The 20000-nt window shown below is 40.5% G+C and overlaps 1 protein-coding gene across 1 annotated transcript in view; it reads right to left on the bottom strand.

Moving 5' to 3' along the window:
• The window catches only part of LOC106870143 (uncharacterized), a 72208-nt gene that overhangs the window by 48011 nt on the left and 4197 nt on the right, over positions 1-20000 (bottom strand). The gene's annotated exons all lie outside the window — the stretch shown is intronic.

Below are 20000 nucleotides of genomic sequence, written 5' to 3'. Positions count from 1 at the left end.
AAACTATTCCACTGGGGAGGAAATTGCTTTCCCATTTCAAATGAAACTTTATTTTTATTTTATATTATTTTGTGTATTCATTTTATTTTATTTTATTTTCCTCTTTGTATGGGAGTTTTAAATATAAGTCACAGTTACACCAATGGCATCAACAATAATAACAATAACAACAACAACGTCCTGTCAATCAGTTCATGGCTGACTGCGTGGTTAGACGTTTGCTTCCCAACGACACGGTTCCGGTTTCAGTTCCCCTGCGTGGCACCCTGGACAGTCTAAAGCCTCGTTAGTGAATTTGGTTGGCGGAAACTGAAGGAAGCCTGCGTATATATGAGATGAACCTACGTCACGGCGGGTGACTCGAAAGAGGGCAGCAATGTCATATTCGCTCCTTCACCAAAAGCCAATGAGCCAAACACAAAAGAATGGCTATTGAAATGGTAATAATACCGACGGTATTATTACCATAAAAGCATATTACACACACACACACACACACACACACACACACACACATATATATATATATATATATATATATATATATATATATATATTTCTTACGTTTATCCAACTTGTAGACTTTGGTGGTTCCTATTAGCAAACGAAACATGTGTAATGGTGAATAAATAATATCAAAAAATTTTCCAATTTCTTGTCTTTTGTTGATGTGTGTACGTGTGTGTGTGTGTGTGTGTGTGTGTGTGTGTACGAGGGAGAGCTGAAAAGTCTCTGACTTTAAGAGTATTGCGAAAGGCTTGGTTGAAGGCCCAACCTTCCTAGTTCTTTTACAGGGCTTAGAGAAACTGAAGGACCACTGCAATAAATGTATGAAAGGGGAATACGTTAAATAAAATCATAATGAACTGATCCTCCTGTATTTTCTTTTATCCAAAACCACGAACTTTTTTGCATATGTGTGTATGTAGGTGGATTTACTGCCCTAATCTAATCCATTACTGAAATATCTTCGTTTCTGTTTTGTTCATTATACCCAGCTCTCTTCTTCTCAGAAGCCTCTCATCCTAGAAACCCACCCTCACCCACAACCCACCCTCATTAACCACTCCTGCCTTATTTACGAGCTCCACATTCCACCCTCAACCCCTTCTAGCTCATTTATCATTAAACTACCCCGATGCTACCCCTTTACCTATTTTCGAAGTGTAATAGATTACGAATTCTTGGTTACAAAAATGCGCAGGTACGGCTGGGTGGTAATGGGTTTGCTTCCCAACCACATGGTTCCGGGTTCATTCCCACTGCGTGGAACCTTGGGTAAGTGTCTTCTACTATAGCCTTGGGCCCACCAAAGCCTTGTGAGTGGATTTGGTAGACGGAAACTGAAAGAAGCCTGTCGTCTATGTATGTATGTATGTATATATATATATATATATATATATATATATATATATATATATATATATATATATATATTCCCCCCCCCCCCCAACACACACACACACATAAAAAAAGGCACCGAGCTGGCAGAAACGTTAGCACGCTGGGCGAAATGCTTAGCGGTATTTCGTCTATCTTTACGTTCTGAGTTCAAATTCCGCCGAGGTTGACTTTGCCTTTCATCCTTTCGGAGTCGATAAATTAAGTACCAGTTGCGTACTGGGGACGATCTAATCGACTGGCCCCTTCCCCCAAAATTTCGGACCCTGTTCCTAGAGTAGAAAAGAATATTCCTTCAAAGAGTCTGTATTGTTAAAGGTTTGTAACTACTTTCAATTTCTGCAAAAAAAATGTTTATGATTTTTGTAACTAGCATAAAAAATTACATTTGCGTAGAAATATTATTTTTTTTTAAAAATAGATGGTGCTCCAGCTTGGCCGCAGTCAAATGACTGAAACAAGTAAAATAATTTTTTTAAATTACATATATCTACCATTGCATTCTCCCTTGGGTCCTTCATATTTTAAAATAGTATCGATATTTATTTTTAGAATTTAGCTTCTATTTCTAGCATACCGAAAGCTGAGTAAGAAGTGTCCGCACATACTTTGTGAAATCTAATGTTGTTTATGGGATAAGAAACAGAACGAGTGAGAAAACAGAGAAAACAGCAACACATCTCGGTTCGCTACTGTTTGGTTTGGTATTTGCACGACCTTACTATATACCTGAATAATATATATAATTATGTGTACGCTTCACCAAGTTTGTCTAATTATAAACAGAATCATGCTTTTGTACACTTTTCACGACCTTAATAATACGAGGAGAAAGGACAGTGTCAGTCAAATAAACGCGTCTGACTGCGCGTTGTGTGTGAAATCAGGCGTGAGCCAACGACTCAATAACAAAAAAAAGGTTGATATAATAGCTGGGCCTGTAAGACATCTTAACGATTCATTGATGTCCCATTCACGCTGCTAATTACATACAGGCTACCTATTAATTAAATTGTGACCTTTTTATTATTTTTAGCATTTTTTATATGTATATATACATACGTTTTTTTTTTGTTTTGTTTTTTTTGCAGCTTCGTCTATTTCCGCAATGTTAAACAAGGTTTAACCCTCCTTAACAATAAACTCATCCGTAGGCGGGTCGCCCTTTTCCTTCAGCTGACTTCTTCTCAGCGAACCAAGGTTAACCATCTGGGAGTTGGTGTCTTTACTTAATAATTTGGAAATGCCTTTATAAAACACTTGAAAGGTCTCTTCTTCCGGTCTCCTCTCACTTGTAACACTAAAATTTGTATTCCAATTACATACTTACGTACATACAAACTCTGAGTGTGTTGATGTTGGTTTTTATGTTCAGTTATAATGAAAACAATTTTGCATTAATCTGATGGGTGACTCTGTACTTTTGTAGAGTACAAATTTAATATTCTTAAACTAGAATATTATTGACAGTGACTTCGAAGTTTCAGCCAGCTAAGTTAATGTCGGCAATCCGCCGATGGTTTAACTGGTCGGGTTCCGTAATTATATTTCATTTGAAAAATTCGGATGTATGTGTGGTATGGAGTAAAGATTGTTTGCCAACATAATATGACAGTCCTGGTTTAGGACGAATGTTGCTGTAATTTAGCCCCAGGAGACATCGTTCGAAAATATCTGTGTCCTTATATTTTCGAACAAGGGAATCTAGCAGCCCCACTCAGCTCAAAACAATGTCTGTGTATCGCGATTTCCGGGTTATTTCTTCATCGGCACAGAATAATTGTTCGGCTCGAGGTGGCGCTGCTAAATTCCTGTTCGAAATATATAGAACGAGAGGTTTACAAATAGTAATTTTCTAATTTATGTGTGGTATGTATATATACTCTTGTTGCTCCAAGCTGGCTTCAGAGACCTGAAGAAGAGCTGGAGAAAAGAAGGGGCCATGTCATTCATGAGGTTGCGAATGGCGACGAAAGGGCTTGAACAAATCTAGCCGACGAGTTAATCAAACACTCGATTAGTTAATTGGTTAAATAGTTAACCAATTGACAAATTTAAAAAAAGGAAGTAAAATAGAACCAGTGTGTGTTTATTACTGGCATAATAACCGTCCCGAGATACAACAATGTTCATATATACGTATGTGTATTTCGTTTGTAAAATTGAAACATATATGTATGAATTTTTGTGTATATGTGTGCGTACGCATAAGAGAGAGAAAGGGAAAGGGGGATAAAGAGAGAATGATAGAGAGGGAGGGAGAGGGAGAAAATGAAAGTAAAAATTAAAATAGTGAGAGAGAAGGGATGTAACTGTGCGTATGCGTGCGTGTGTGTGTGTGTGTGTGTGTGTGTGTGAAAACAAGGGTCCTCACCACAGATTGACTAAAAGCTAATTAATAAGAAAATTAATCGAGAATTAATAAAGCGCTAAAATGCGGCGCAAATAATTTGGCCTGATATTTGGAGATAGCAATCTATCACTATATGATCAATGATATCGATTGATCTTTATAGCTCCGGGATTTTCTAACAAGGCACCGCAGCTCAGATAAGATAAACTGTGGGACAGACCTCCAGGTGGCTACTTCAGTCTTCTGATCTGATCCGAAAAATGCTCCTTGTTTAGTCTACAATAAACGAGGAAATTAGGTGACACAGAAACCTAAGGGTTTATGATTTTGAAGAGTTGGGAGTTGTATAAAAGATTTTCAAGAATGCAATTCTTCCACAAAGATTGTCTTTATGGAACTGTTACCAATCTGTCTTCAACGAAGCAAACGTGATCAAAATTTAAAACAAAAATATATCGCTATGTTATACTCTTTGAAAGGTTAAAAAAACAGTCAACGGCCGACGTTTCTGCTCCAGTAACGCAACTCTCTCTCGGATTTCTTATGGGTGTGACCACGTGATACACTGTTACTAATTTTTTCCCTACGTTTTAGTCATTAGACAACGGCCATGCTGGAGCATCGCCTTTAAGAGTTTATTCGATCACATTGAACCCAATGGCTATTTTATGCACACAAAGATGTGTGTACAGGCGTGTGTGTATGTCTGCATGCGTTTGTCTGTGTCCTTAAAACTGAATATAACTTACTGTTTTCAAATTCCCTTTGTACATATAGACGAACATATAAATACAAACACACACACGCACGCACGCACGCACTCACACACATATACACACACGTACACGCCCTCGCATATACATATAAATATATATTTTATAAATACAGCAGTAAAAATATTCAGAAGCGAATATTTATATAGATATTAATATTGTTATTATTATCGAAAGCAATACAAATAGTTGACAATAACCACAATATTCTTTTCTAATCTAGGCACAAGGCCCGAAATTTTTGGGGAGGAATGCAGTCGATTAGATCGCCCCAGTGCGCAACTGGTACTTAACTTATCAACCAAAAGGATGAAAGGCAAAGTCGACGTCGGCGGAATTTGAACTCGATACGTAAAGACAGACGAAATACCGAAAAGCATTTCGCGCGGCGTGCTAACCATTCTGCCAGCTCGCCGCCGCCGTCTGTGGAGTGGAATACTGTCGTATAACGTGATTCAGAGTTTGTTTAACTGATAAGACGAAAGGCAAAGCCGGACCTCTGCTAGAACAAAAACCCAAACTAAAAAGTTTTTCTGATGTTGCTTTTCTGGTCATTTTGATGTCTAAGGATAGATATTTATTGTCCAGAGGGACGGGGGACAAACAGGGACAGACAAAGGGATTAAGTCGATTACTTCGATCCCAGTGCGCAACTTATTTAATCGACCCCGAAAGGATGAAAGGTAAAGTCGACCTCGGCGGAATTTGAACTCAGAACATAAAGACTGACGAAATACCAATAAACATTTCGCTCGGCGTGCTAACCACTCTGCTAGCAGCTCGCCACCTTTATCTATTTATTTATTTATTTATTTATATATATATATATATATACACACACACACACACACACACACACACACACACACACATATATTCACATATATATATATATATATATATATATATATATATATATATATATATATATATATATGTGTGTGAATATTGCATATATATACATATGTATTTACCTAATGACATATATGTGTGTCTACGTGTGTGTATGTGTGTGCGTGCGCGCGAATGTATGTATGTATATTTACATTCTTATATAACCTAAGTCATCATTTTTTGCGGATTAACTGGTGAAAGCGAAGTCATGAATGATAAACTTTCTGCAACACCACCACCACCACCATCACCACCGTTATCACCACCCACAACCCAACAACAATAACACCAGGATTAAAATATTGCTTCAACAAAGACGGTCGTAAGTTGATATCTCTGCTGAAGTAGGAAACGGTGGTCTCGTGTTCTCTCTAGTCGCAATGAAAATGGCTTTTATATGAAGAAGAATTCCTTTGAATTTCGCTGACATTTCTCTATTATTCTAAAGAATCTGTGGAATGGCTGCCTTAAATAAACAGTGTAGAATTGTGTCTTTATTTGTTCCACTGTATAGACTAACTGGCAAGTGTGTTTGGAAAACAGAACTAAGAACCGTTTGAACGGTTTCGAATGAAGGGCCGAATAAACTCACGACGTGTCGACTTACTTACCAACAGCATTGGGTTACTTGTATCGCCAGTGGCGCCACATTTCTTCGTCTCTGACCAAGACACTAAACCCTCAATGAACCAATCCACCAAACTATATGTGCCATAGGACTCCACTATCCTCTCTCTCTCTCCCTCTCTCTCGCTGGCACTCTGTCGGTTACGATGACGAGTGTTCCAGTAAATCCGATCAACGGAACGGCCTACACGTGAAATTAACATGCTAGTGGCTGAGTACTCCACAGACAAGAGTACTCTTTATATTATATATATATATATATATATATATATATATATATATGACGAGCTTCTTTCAATTTCCGTCTACTAAATCCTCTCAAGGTTTTGGTCGGCCAGAGGCTATAGTAGAAGACACGTGCCCAAGGTGCCACGCAGTGATACTGAACCCGGAACCATGAGGTTGCGAAGCAAGCTTCTTAGTCACACAGCCATATAGTCTTACACAGTCTTACGGACTCTTAAAATTTCTTTCACGAAACCCAGGAGTTCATCGCAACCGTGTTTAAAAAACACTACCCTAAATATACTGGCAGAGAGAGAGAGAGAGAGAGAGAGAGAGAGAGAGAGAGAGAGAGAGAGAGAGAGAGAGAGATGGAGAGAGAGAGAGAGAGAGAGAGAGAGAGAGAGAGAGAGAGAGAGGTGGGGACAAAGAGACAGACAGAGAAAGTGCCGCTTAACCGACTGCTTCGTGCCTTGACTACTCGAAGACATTCGGTGCACCAGTCACCTACCTTCCGATAAATTGGGGTTAAAAGAGAAAAATATCTTCTGACGGTTTGTTTGTTCTAGATTGAGAGATATCTTGTTGATAAAGGTTGTTTATAGAGCAATAGAAACCCAAGAGAACAGACATTGCTGTCTAGTTAAGGAATCCACTCAGCAACCACCTGGTTCAGGGTTCTCTTCTACTTTCCGACCTAACCAGTACTTCGGGACTGAATTTGGTAGACAGAAATCTGTGCAGAAGTCCATTATGGTTGTGTGTGTGTGTGTGTGTGTGTGTGTGTGTGTTAGTGCTCGTGTTTGTCCCACCAGCACCACCACTACTGCTTGACAACCGGTACTGCTTTGTTTACGTTCCCGTAACTTATCAGTTCGATTGAATAAGAGACCTAACTTTAACGAACAAAGAATAATTATCGGGGTGGCTTTGTTTGATTAAGCACTTCAGGGTGGTGCCCCAGCATGGCCGCAGTCTAATGACTAACACAAGTAAGAGAAAGCTAAAATAGGATGTTTGCATGTATACCTGCGCGCGCGCGCGCGTTCATGTGCACACACACACACACACACACACACACACACACACACTGATTCCTGTGTTGCTTATCTTCTCGCTTTATAAACACTTCAGCGCAATAATGATCAGGTACCCCAGACATGTATATAATAATATATAGTTCACATGAATTCATTGTAAAGAGGTGAGTATAATATCCGGAGGAAATCGACTGAATAATAATATTTAAAATGTGTGTGTGTTTGTATGTGTGTATGTGTCTGTGCGTGTGTGTGTATCATTCTGAATGAATACAATAGTTTATTGGGTCTGCGTACCCGTTGACTTTTGGCTGACCCTGGGAAATATCTGGGTACGATCTGAGGAGATGCATACTTATTGTATGTATGTGTGTATATACAATGTGTGCGTGTACGTGTATATATGTATTCATACGCATACATAGTCACATATGTGTGTGTGCGTCTGTGAGTATGTGTGCGTGCGTCTCTGCATGGGTGTACGTAATAAATGTATGCATAATATTTATATATCATACATGAGCGAACGGAGAACATCGGGCGTTAGAGATTGCGTGCATTTGTGTGTGTATACGAATGCATACATACATTATAGATAGATAGATAGATAGATAGATAGATAGATAGATAGATAGATAGATAGATAGATAAGTAAACACTTGTATATCTTTGTTTTTTATCTATATTCTGTTCACCTAACTTGGAAACTGCACTTCGGATATACTATAAAAAGTACCTTTATAAAATGTAGATGTCTGAATTACCAAGAGTGGATATCTTTATTTAGCTTTGCTGCATTGTCTGCACACACGACAGGAATATTAAGTACAAACACACCCTGCACGGTGTCTTGATAATATTCAAATAATATCGTTGGAGTGTGCTTATTTTGGTTTAAGCCTGTTACTTATTCTTCCTTTCCTTTGCCGAACTGCGAGACAACGGAAACGTAAGGAAACCAGCAACGGTTGTCGAGCAGTGGTGGGAGAATGCCCTTAATATCTAACACACTCACCGGTTCGATTTCCACTCATTTATTATTTATATATATTTTTTTTCTCTTCCAAACTTTTCGTTGCTTTTTTGCAATGGATGTTTTCTTCTTTCATTCACTACGAAATAAATATGAATTTTGGTTATTTTTGCTACAATGTAACCGAACCGAACCGAACCGAACAAGAAATAGGTTTTCTTCACCTCACGAAAATAAAACGCATGGGCCAATCAAAATATTTATATTGCTGTATGTATATCTGTTACATACATAGATATACATACAGTGTGTGCTCGTGTAGTCTATATAGGATCTGTCTGTGTGTTTTACATTTATGTAGGCGCTTGTTAAACATGATGTGTGTGTGTGTGTGTGTGTGTGTGTGTGTGTGTGTGTGTGTGTGTGTCGCGCGCGTTTTGTGGCGGCGTGGAATAAAAGTGTGAAATACCAGAGTGGCAGTGTAGACAATAAAACAACAAGCTAACCAGAGTTTAATAGTCAGATAAAAGGCAGTAAGTTTTTTATCGCATGCTATCCGTAGTTCTGTCACCTCCACACAATATATCCACCCATCAAACTAGATATTTTACTGACAGCAACAGGATATTTCTTCAACGTAGCAAACTCGTGTGCTATGGGAGATATTCCTAACGATATTTATCCTTCATATGTTTCTATCTTAACACGAAACATTTCAGCGTTATACGAAATATGTAAGTTACACAATATATAGCTGTTACATATTTACCCCGATTTACTTAAATAACAATGACCGTGTGGAGGTCAGCCCCATTTTCATATTGAAGCCATTGCAAAAAATATACAATATACACCTTGGGCAAGTGTCTTCCACTATAGTCTCGGGCCGACCAAAGCCTTGTGAGTAGATTCTGTGGACGCAAACTGAAAGAAGCCCGTCGTATATATAGATATGTGTGTGTGCGTGTGTGTGTGTGTGTGTGTGTGTCTGTGTGTGTGTGTGTGTGTGTGTGTGTGTGTGTGTGTCTGTGTGTATGTTTGTCCTCCAGCCACCGCTCGACAACTACTGCTGCAGTGTTTGCATCCCCGTAACTTAGCAGATCGACAAAAGTAGCCAATGGAATAAGTACCGGGCTTAAAAACAAAAAAGAAAAAAAGAAAAACTGTAAGTATCTTCGAGGCGGTGCCCCAGCATGGCCACAGTCTAATGATTAAAACAAGAAAAGATAAAGGGTTATAGAGGCGCAGGATGGCCCAGTGGTTATAGCGTTCGTTTTATAACGCGAGCTTTCAGTTTCGATCTCATTGCAGAGCATTTGGGGTAAATATAATTTTCTACCACCTGAAGTCGACCAACACCCAGTGAGTAAAATCAGACAGATAGAAACAGTACGGAATCCCGTCCGATAGATTATTACTATAATTCAAAGGTTGCACACTGCGTCACGTTGATTCTGCTTCAGAAAACTACGTTAAAATTACATGTGAGTCCGTGGTATACGCAGCCATTCATATGCTTATTCAATGAGTAAGTAATTTAGTTAGTCAAACAACTAAGTGCTCGCCGTTGTAAGTGACGAAGAACCGGCCATCTAGCCATGAATTTAAATTGGGCTGTGCTATGACCCCTGAACACAACAACATGAGAGAAAATAGTTTTAAATATTTATTTCGGGTGGTTTGTAGGGACAAAGTGATTGTGAGAGGTGGGGACAGTAATGTTGACACTGACTAATTACATGATTTCAGTACCCACCCACCCTCACCTCTGTAAACGTATCCACACCAGCGCCACCTATACCGTAATTGGTACACAGTCCAGTGATTACAGGAATTTTAAAATGTCCATATCTTAAGCATGCTTGGTTGTGTGTGCATATATATATATGTGTGTGTGTATGTAGGCATGTGTGTATGTATGCATGCTGGTTGCTTGGTTGGTCGGTAGGTAGGTATATCTGTATGTATGTATATATGTTTGCATGTATGTACATTTGTATGTATTTACGTGTAACTATGTATGTATGTATGTATGTATGTATGTATGTATGCCTGCGTGTGTGTCTCTATATGTACGAGGGTTGCACGGAAAGTAATGTATAAGTTCAAATAACATTATTTATTGACAGGTTATTTAGACTGCGCATGCGTAGCACCCTGGGCAAGTATTTTCCAGTATGGACAGTCCCAGGCGGACCAAAGCCTTGTGGGTGGATTCTGTAGATGGAAACTGAAGGAATCTCCTTGTACATACATATACACCTACATACATATATATACACACATACATGTGTGTGTGTGTGAGTGTGTAGGTTTGTGTGTTTTATCTCTATGCTAGGATATCACGCGATAGATATCACACACACACGTCTGTACGGACATGTGAACATTGTCCTACAAATAATAGCAACATATTTGAGAACACAATGCTTGTGCATGAAATGAGGCTTCGGTACAGTTTCCGTCAGCCGAATTTCACTCACGAGCCTGGGATCGTCCCAACGCTGTGGGGAAAGAATCGAATTGCTTAGATAACAATTTCCCCATTTCTATGCATTTTTATTGAGATCTGCAATGTCTTCTGAGGTGCAGGAGCTGAGAGTAGTAGAAGGCAGACAAGGTAGTGCTCCTGTCTGGTCACTTCCTCTACAATGGCAGGTGGTTAGGTCAGTCTTGTAGCCCCCACCTGACCAAAAGGTTTGATAGCAAAGAGCAGATAAGGCAGTGCTACATAACATCGTGGTTTGTTTCTCCACATTCACCGGTAGGTGGAGCAGTCTCTCCTCTTTCCGACTCGCTTGAGTGTCTTCTACAGAATCCGTAATGCTTCTGCGCATCCTTTGGCAGATGATGCAGGAGGAGGAATTCTCATGTGATAGGAGGATGTTCCTTCTCAAGAGTTTCCATTCACCAGAATTTTGGAGTCTGGTTTCTTCTCGCGGTGTTTTTAGCAGCTGGACATGACTGAGGAAGCTTCTAGCTTGCTTGACCTTATGACCTCTCATTTTGACACCTCCACTCTGGTGTCACTAAAACAGCATGCCCATTCCCTTTCTTCCCACCACCACCATCACTGCTGCCGTTGTATTTTGATTCCATGCATGGCTTTTGTTACACATCATTTGACACTGGCATCAGTTGGCTTAATTTCGCAGTCTTCAGGTTTGTATGAAGACAAGGGGTTTAAAGGGAGATTAACAACCCCCACTGTGAGTTTTTAATTCTTGGATACCAATCCGATCGCGACTGGTCACGGCTTTCACGATACGAGTTGCGGCAGAAGAATCTCCCATGTTTTATGCTGCTATTAACGTGGTTATCTCCTGGTAGCTGATTCTTTGCCGTTTTTTAATCTGTTATCAACATGTTATGGACTGGTGTACACTGCATGTTTTCTCTTGAAACTTTTGTCAAGGACGATGAAAGGGAAGAGTTTTTTTTTTCTTTCCTGCACCTTGTATTCTTGTGTTTCAGTCATTTTACTGCGGCCATGCTGGAGCACCGCCTTAAGTTGGAGCAAAACATTAAAAAAAACAGAGTTATCTGAATTAAAACAAACCAGTCAAAATTTCACAAATTTATGTTCCAAGTACGAAATTTATAATTCTACTCTAACGTATTTCGGTCGTTAGATTGTGGCCATGCTAGAGCACCGCCTTGCAGGATTAGTCGAGCAAATCGATCCTAGTACTTATTTAGAAGTCTGGTACTAATTCTATTTGCTACTTTTGCTGAATCGCTAATTGAAATTTCCCTCTTTAATTGGATCGCTAAAGCTTTTTTCTGCTGTTTGTTTACAAAGGACGGAAGTTAACGAAGAATGTTATCCAGTAGAAATCTGCAGAATATATAAATAAAATTAAGCAAGGAAAATAACTCAAATGGCTCGTACTCAGTAACGTATGGTGCTCCAGCCTGGTCTTGACTTTGATTGATAAAACAAACGAAAGAACCCAGGGACGTGTATCTGTTATTAACATAGATAGAACAGGGCATGGATATGTATGCATATATAGACACACTCGTATACAAGTAAATTAATATTTAAACATACACATATATACATACTATATACATGCACATATTCACACACACACACACACATTATATATAAATATATATAAATATATATACAGTATTTATATATATATATATATAAAGATAGAGATAGAGAGAGAGAGAGAGAGAGAGAGAGAGAGAGAGAGAGAGATGGAGAGAGAGAGAGAGAGAGAGACGGGGGAACCCTAAAAGAGGTCAGTCATTTTAAAGCAAGTCTCAGATCCTTTTCTCGCATCTGATATTTTAAGTCTTTGATCTTCGTTAGCGAAAACAACAACCGCTAGAAACACACGCACACACCCGTACCCGCAAAGACACAGTGTGGTAGGAGTAGGAAAGTACTGTGGCAAGATAGAAGGGGAGAGAGAGAAAGAAAGAGACAGAAAGAAAGAGGGAAAGAGATGGTAAATGATGAGAGATAAAACATATTTAGGTCTCTTGGGGGAGAGAAGCATCAGAACCTTCAACCAAAGCGAACCGAGGTCAAATCGGGTCCATAAAGGCGAGGATTTTATATCGATGATAATGTAGTGGCAGCAGCGGCAGCAGCAACAGTAGTAGTAGTAGTGGCAGCAGCAGCAGTAGTAGTAGTAGTAGTAGTAGTAGTAGTAGTAGTGGTGTCGGTGGTGGTGGTAGTAGTAGTAGTAGTAGTCGTGGTGGTGGTGGTGGTAGTAGTAGTAGTAGGATTGGTGGTTGTGCTAGTAGAAAACCAGTTAATAGTGGATTGATGTTTGTGACGTTTGAATTTACAGTCTGATCTTAATCCAGTTTCTCTTTTACGCATACACACACACACGCACAGCCGTGACAGACTTCCACACAGTCTTTCCATTTACCAAATTCGCTCCCAAGGCATTAGTCGGTCCCGGGGCTATGGCAAAAAAACACTTACGGCTTACATAGTGAATGTAGGCGCGTAGTTTAGAGTTTAAAGGAATTCGGTTCAAGACCGTATGGTCATGAGTTCGATTCCTAGCGACGCCTCGTATCCTTGAGCAAAACACTTTATTTCACGTTGCTCTGGTTCACTCAGCTGGTAAAAATGAGTCGTACCTGTAATTCAAAGGGCCGACCTTGTCACATTCTGTGTCACGCTGAATCTCTCTGAGATCTCCATTAAGGGTACGTGTGTCCGTGGAGTACTCAGCCACTTGCACGTTAATTTCAGGAGTAAACTGAGTCCATTATCAAGATTGTCCTATCGTCTTCCTTTAACCGGGAAAGGCAGGCAATTTTTCTCTGCTTGGTGGCTATGGCGAAAGAGGTTGTGTGGTTGACGCGAGTGAAAGGTTCGCGGACAGACAACTTTCTCTCTGGTTTAGTTTAACCAACTATTTACATCTATCACCTGAAAAGGAAACTAAGGCTGGAGTCGCTGTCGCCGCGCATATTTCTGACTAGATGGATGCAAGTGGCACGCCTGTTACGTACGGATGTGCCTAACTTGAGCGCGAACCCCCAAGTCTCACTTATGATAGAAGTGTTACTCGTGGCTTGTGGGGGTCTCCACGTCTAACACTACATCTTGTTATTCTCATATTATTGTAATTTTTCTTTAAAATTTTTACCTATTGTTAATTCATTCAATCATTTCTTTTTGTTGCCTGCATTCGACCTCGCCTTGTCTGTCCTGTATTGTCCCTCTATGTGTAGCCCTTAGTGGCCAACAAAGAATCAAATTTCATGAGTAAGCAGTCACGTTGATCAGATCAAATGGGATACTCGTCGTCGTGACCGACGGTTAAGTTTACCGAGCATGTAGGCCATGGCGAGATTTGAACTCAGAACACACACACACACAAAAAAAAGCCAGAACAAATACTGCAAAGCATCCAATGTGACATTCCTCGCACACCACATCTTAGATTGGAACTTTTTATCAACCCTGAAAGGAAAAAATTCAAAATTGACCTTGAAGGGATCTGAACTCGGAATGTAGAGAATCGAAACAGATATTACTCTTCCACCTCAGAGCGAAGCCTGGGAACATTATAACCAACGTCGATAGTTTGTAGCAGTTCTCACTACATGAAGTGGAACGCTGCAGAAACCCGCTGAGAGCTATGACAGTGGGACGAACAGTTATGCGACGAACAAATCACCAGGCTTGGGTAGTCTTCTCTGTAAGCTTTACGGTTACCCACCAGACTTGCTCACCACGATCTTGGCAGCTGCCTATTACAACAGGGTGAGCTACTGCAAGCATTCTCAGTCGTATGAGTCTAGGAGTGGTGGTCCTGCTGAGAACGGACGCCGACAAGGCGACTACCATTGATAAAGGCAGAGTTTAAGATTTTGGCAAGGTTGCTCACAAACAGGTTAACGTTTGTGTCTATTGTATTTTTAAGAGCGCACAGGCTTAGGCGATCCCCAGCCGATCTATTTTCGACAAACTTCAGCTCATGCGATACATCACAGAGAGCGGGTGGTTATAGAATCTGGCTGCGGTAAATTTAGATGAATAATGGCAAACGTTTTAAACTGGTGCGTCGAACTATTAATTTCTTTAATAATTCTGTTAGTGGAGCGTCACTTTTATGTATTCATGTTAAGTTTTTCCATATAATTGTTTTTAGGTAAATTGTTTTATAGCGCGGAAGAGTCTTTCACAGTTTCTTTTTTTCACTTGTCAAAGTCCATCGGGTGGAACTTCAAACCCCGCTGCGCGTTCATAGGTTCATCACCGATTTAAATCAACGTGAAGCAGTGGTTCTCAACCATTTCTTGCCTACGAACCTCTTTTATTCCTGTTCTACTCAAACGGACCGCCATAACCATTCGTGAAAAAAATCTTACTGTAGTCCTTACTTTAAAGAACTGTCACTGAATATCTTTCTTTGAGAGACTTAGAAATAATAATGTTTCTATTTATTAGATCAGTGATGTGTGTCACTTTGAAAATTATATATTTTCGAACGGGAATTCAGCAACGCCACCTAGCCAAGCAGTTAGTCTGTGCTGATGAAGAGCAAAAACCCAGAAACCGGTCCACAGATGTTGCTTCGTGCTGGACTCCCTGTTCGAAAATATAAGGACAAAGATATTGTGTCGTATACCCAGCTGGAAACGATATTTCTTGGAGCTAAACAACAGTAATAATCGTCCTATCCAGAACAGCCACATTATGTTAGCGAATATCGCTCTTTGATAGATTTAGAAAGAATAAGGTTTCTATTTCTTACTCTGTTCTTTTATTCTTTTACTTGATTAACCAAATTATTACAGAAATTTTAACAACAGAATCTAATATGAACCCTCAAGGGCTTTATGGACCCCAGTTGAGCCCCCACTGGTCTAAAGCTTCCGGCAGAATCACCCTCGCTACCTAATGGTCACCCTGCGTGCAACCAGTTTTCGGTCCCATTGTAAGAACCTCAATATACAATGGTATCTGTGCCGCTTAACGATCAAATGATTTGGTAACCTATCGGAACCGTTTCGAATCCCATATTCGGCTCATTGAGGCCGTACCCTCTCGCCGCACCTGCTGGGGAATTCTTCTCGAACTAAGACATAAGAGGGATGGGTCTGCGTACGTGGCCGATGTCACCGTTATAGTATGTGACGACATATGTAAAAGAAGTGGTGAGCACAATACTGAAGGAATATCAATTGACAAGGCCACATCGACCAGGGAGATCGGTGTCATCTGGCGTTGGACGGATTGACTAAGATACATTCTTGGACCATAGTGTGGCCTGGGTGTGAGTGGGAACTTTGTCCGAGGTGACGGAAACAAATTGTAACATATTTCTATTTCATATATATATATATATATATATATATATATATATATATTATATACGTATAGGTAGAGGATCCAGGTAAAAAAATGTCATCCCTTAAATTAATTGTGACTTTTTTCCTGTGACTTTATTACCGGTCACCATGGGATATGTGTGTGTGTAGACGTGTGTATGTGTGTGTGCGTGTGTGTGTGACGTGCTTCTACACAGTTTCCGTCAATCAGCTTCACTCATAAGATTATTGGTCGACACTACACTGTAGTAGAAGACATTTTCCCAAAATGCCAGGCAATGGAACCGAACTCGCTCCATGATGGTAGGGCCCACGATGTCGTCGACAGTAATTTCTAGAAACGGTTAAACGAAATGGCACACGGGTGTTGTAGACTGGCAGACATCACAGCAGGACCGGCAGAGGACAGCTACTGTCCCGCAAGAAGGAATTCTGGGGAGAACAGGGATGGGATGGGTGAGGTGGAATGGGTCGGTGGGGTCGGAGATGTGGGGGTGGGGGCAGTGTTTAATTTGGGTTCAGTGAGAATGGAGTAAACAGACGTGGCTGGGAGGACAGAGAGTCTAAGGTCGGTGGTGGTGATGGTGGTGATGGTGGTGGTCGTGATGACCGCAGTCATGGTAGTGATGTTTGCGGTGGTGGTGGTGGTGGTGGTGGTGGTGGTGGTGCCAGCGGTGATCTTCAGAATGCTATCGTCGTCGTCGTTGTTGTTGCTGTTGTTGTTGTTGTTGCTGTGTAGCCCTTCGTCAGTAGTATAGTGGAAGTGGGAGGCAGTAAAAGGGAAGGAGAAGCTTTTAAGTGATGGAGATAGCAGTGAAATTGTCCCTTATTAGGGGATTCATGACTATTAATGGATTATACGTTTGTGTGTGTGTGAGTGTGTTTGTATGTTTGTGTCTGTGTTTGTCCCTCACCATCGCTTGACAACCGATGTTTGTGTTTTGCGTCCCCGTAACTTAGCGCTTCGGCAAAAGAAACAGATAAAATAAGTACTAGGCTCACAAAGAATAAGTCCCGGGGTCGTTTCGTTCGACTAAAGGCGGTGCCCCAGCATGGCCGCAGTCAAATGACTGAAACAAGTAAAAGAGTCAAAGAATAAAAGAATTCCTGGTTTGAAATATATTCTTTTGCAACACTTTTGCAGGGATTCCTTTTAAAAGGGCGTAGTTTGCGCTAAAATTCTTTTATTCTTCTGGTCTTTTACGTGTTTCAGTCATTTGACTGCGGCCATGCTGCAGCACTGCTTTTGGTCGAACAAATCGACCCCAGAACTTATTCTATCGGTTGTCAAGCGATGGTGGGGGAGACAAACACACACACATAAATACATACATATATATATATATATACACACGCATATACATTTATATAAGTATGTATGTATATGTGTGTGTATGTATTCAACGGCCTTCTTTCATTCTCCATCTACCACATATTCTCATAAGGCTTTAGTCGGCCCGGGGCTACAGTAGAAGACCCTTACCCAAGGTGCCATGCAGTGGGACTGAACACAGAACCATGTGATTGGGAAGCAAGCTTCTTTATTTCATAAATATTTGCCATAAAGGCATTACAAAGAGGAGACGAACAAGGACAGAAAAACATAAAAGGGGTGAAGAAGCTGTATCGATTAAATATTTAAGCTTCTTACCACTCAGTCACTTCTGCGTTTATGTTCATAAATTGTTAGGAAAATCCCTTCCGAAAGTTTATCTCTGCTAAAATTTCCGTTTAAAAATTTGCAATTTTCGAGGGAATTGCGAGGGAAGGGAATCAGCGTGGAGGGACCGAATTATAGTCATAACCATATATACATGCATAACACAAACATGTGTTTGTGTGTGTGTGTGTGTGTGTGTCAAGAGAGAGAGTGTATGAAAGAGATAAGGAGGTTTTTATGCATACAACTATAATTAGGGGGAAAAAAGCGCGCGTTCATCCACGTGTGTATGTCTATGTGTGTAAGTATGTGTGTGTGTGTGTGTGTGTAAGTGTGTGTGTGTGTGTTTGTGTAGTAGTACAGTAATATGGTTGAGGTTATCTAGTAGTAAATGAACAGTAAGATGGCAGTACATAGAAGCGAAGATGGTGACGACGGCATCGGCGGCGTCCTCGGCGACGACGGTGCCGGGGTGGGGGCGATGTGACGACCATCTGTCAGGAGTCGACAGATGAAGAGTGGTGGTGGGAGGGAGGAAACCCAGCTCAGCCTTGAAGAACACAAGAAAACACATTTGGACGAAATGTGTCAAAACCACGCAGTAGGTAATTCAGGTGGGAGAGGTGCGGATGGCGGGGGGGGGGGTCAGGTGAGCGACGCTGTCCTTTTAGGGGTCATGTTTGGTATGACCTCTTTTCCATTAAGCGTATAAACTTACATTCCCATGCATCAATACTTTGACATGGACCTTGAAAAAGGCCGTATATATATATATATATATATATATATATATATATATGTGTGTGTGTGTGTGTGTGTGTGTGTGTGTGTGTGTGTGTGTGTGTGTGTGTGTGTGTGTGTGAGTGTGAGTGTGTGTGTGAGTGTGTGTGTGTTTGCATGTCTGTTTGTCCCCCCAACATCGCTTGACAACCGATGCTGGTGTGTTTACGTCCCCGTAACTTAGCGAACCGGCAAGATACACCGATAGAATAAGCACTAGGTTTACAAAGAATAAGTCTTGGGATCGAATTGTTCGACTAAAGGCGGTGCTCCAGCATGGCCGCAGTCAAATGACTGAAACAAGTAAAAGAATATATGTATGTAAGCGTTCAAACTCATATGTACATAGAACATACGTACACACACACAGACACATAAACAAATAGGCAATACACGCGGTCGTGGCAGTGTGGTAAGAAGCTTGCTTTCCAACCACGTGGTTCCGGGTTCAGTCCCACTGCGTGGCACCTTGGGCAAGTGTCTTCTACTATCACTTTGGGCCGACCAAAGCCTTGTGGGTGGATTTGGTAGACGGAAACTGAAAGAAGCCCGTCGTATATATATATATATATATATATATATATATATCACCATCAGTTGGAAACCGATACTAGTGTTTATGTCCCCGTAACTTAGTGGTTCGGTAAAGCAGAGTGATAGAATAAGTACTAGGCTTACAAAGAATAAGTCCTGGGGTCGAGTTCTTCGACTAAAAAGTGCTTTAATGCGGTGCTCCAGCATGGCCGCAGTCAAGTAACGACTGAGACAATAAAAAAAAACAATATATAGAGAAATAGTTGTATATATGTATATGAGTCTGAATGCGTTTGTGCGTGTGTGTGAGAGAGAGAGAGAGAGAGAGAGAGAGAGAGAGAGAGAGAGAGAGAGTGTGTGTGTGTGTGTGTGTAGGACAGGTATTCGACATAATAAGACAGGTATTCGACCCCGGTAATGTCCAACATCGTAACACTAAAAGGATCAACGCAACAAAAGCGTAGACGGGCAGACAATAGCCACCGGATTAGAGAATGTCATTCATATTTACACAACGCAAAGAAAGAAACAAAAAACACAGACGCAAAAAAAGGGCGTTCGTTTTTTTACATGTATAAATATAAAAAATATAAAAAAAAGATATGATATGGTACTTTATTGTCATGTGATATTTCGTATTGTCTGCCTGTCAATCGTTTTGTTCGAATGTAGAGATGGAGAAGTTTGATCGATAGACTGTCTATAATCAATCTTCATTCGGGCAGCCACTAGAGCCCTTCCGTTTAAAGTATATCACAAAAGCTGTTACTCAGAGTTTCACGTTCCCGTTCATTAGACAGATTTATTAGAATCTAATAAAACCTGTCCGACGAACGGGAACGTGAAACTCTGAGTAACAGCTTTTGTGATATTTCTGCTGCTTTTAATTAAAGTATACATATGTGTGTGTATATATATATATATA

Source organism: Octopus bimaculoides, chromosome 20 (assembly GCF_046866305.1).
Source record: "Octopus bimaculoides isolate indiv1 chromosome 20, ASM4686630v1, whole genome shotgun sequence".
In the NCBI taxonomy this organism is placed as follows: Eukaryota; Metazoa; Mollusca; class Cephalopoda; order Octopoda; family Octopodidae; genus Octopus; species Octopus bimaculoides.
The sequence above is the reverse complement of the archived record's forward strand: the minus strand, read 5'-3'. Positions and strand labels throughout refer to the sequence as shown.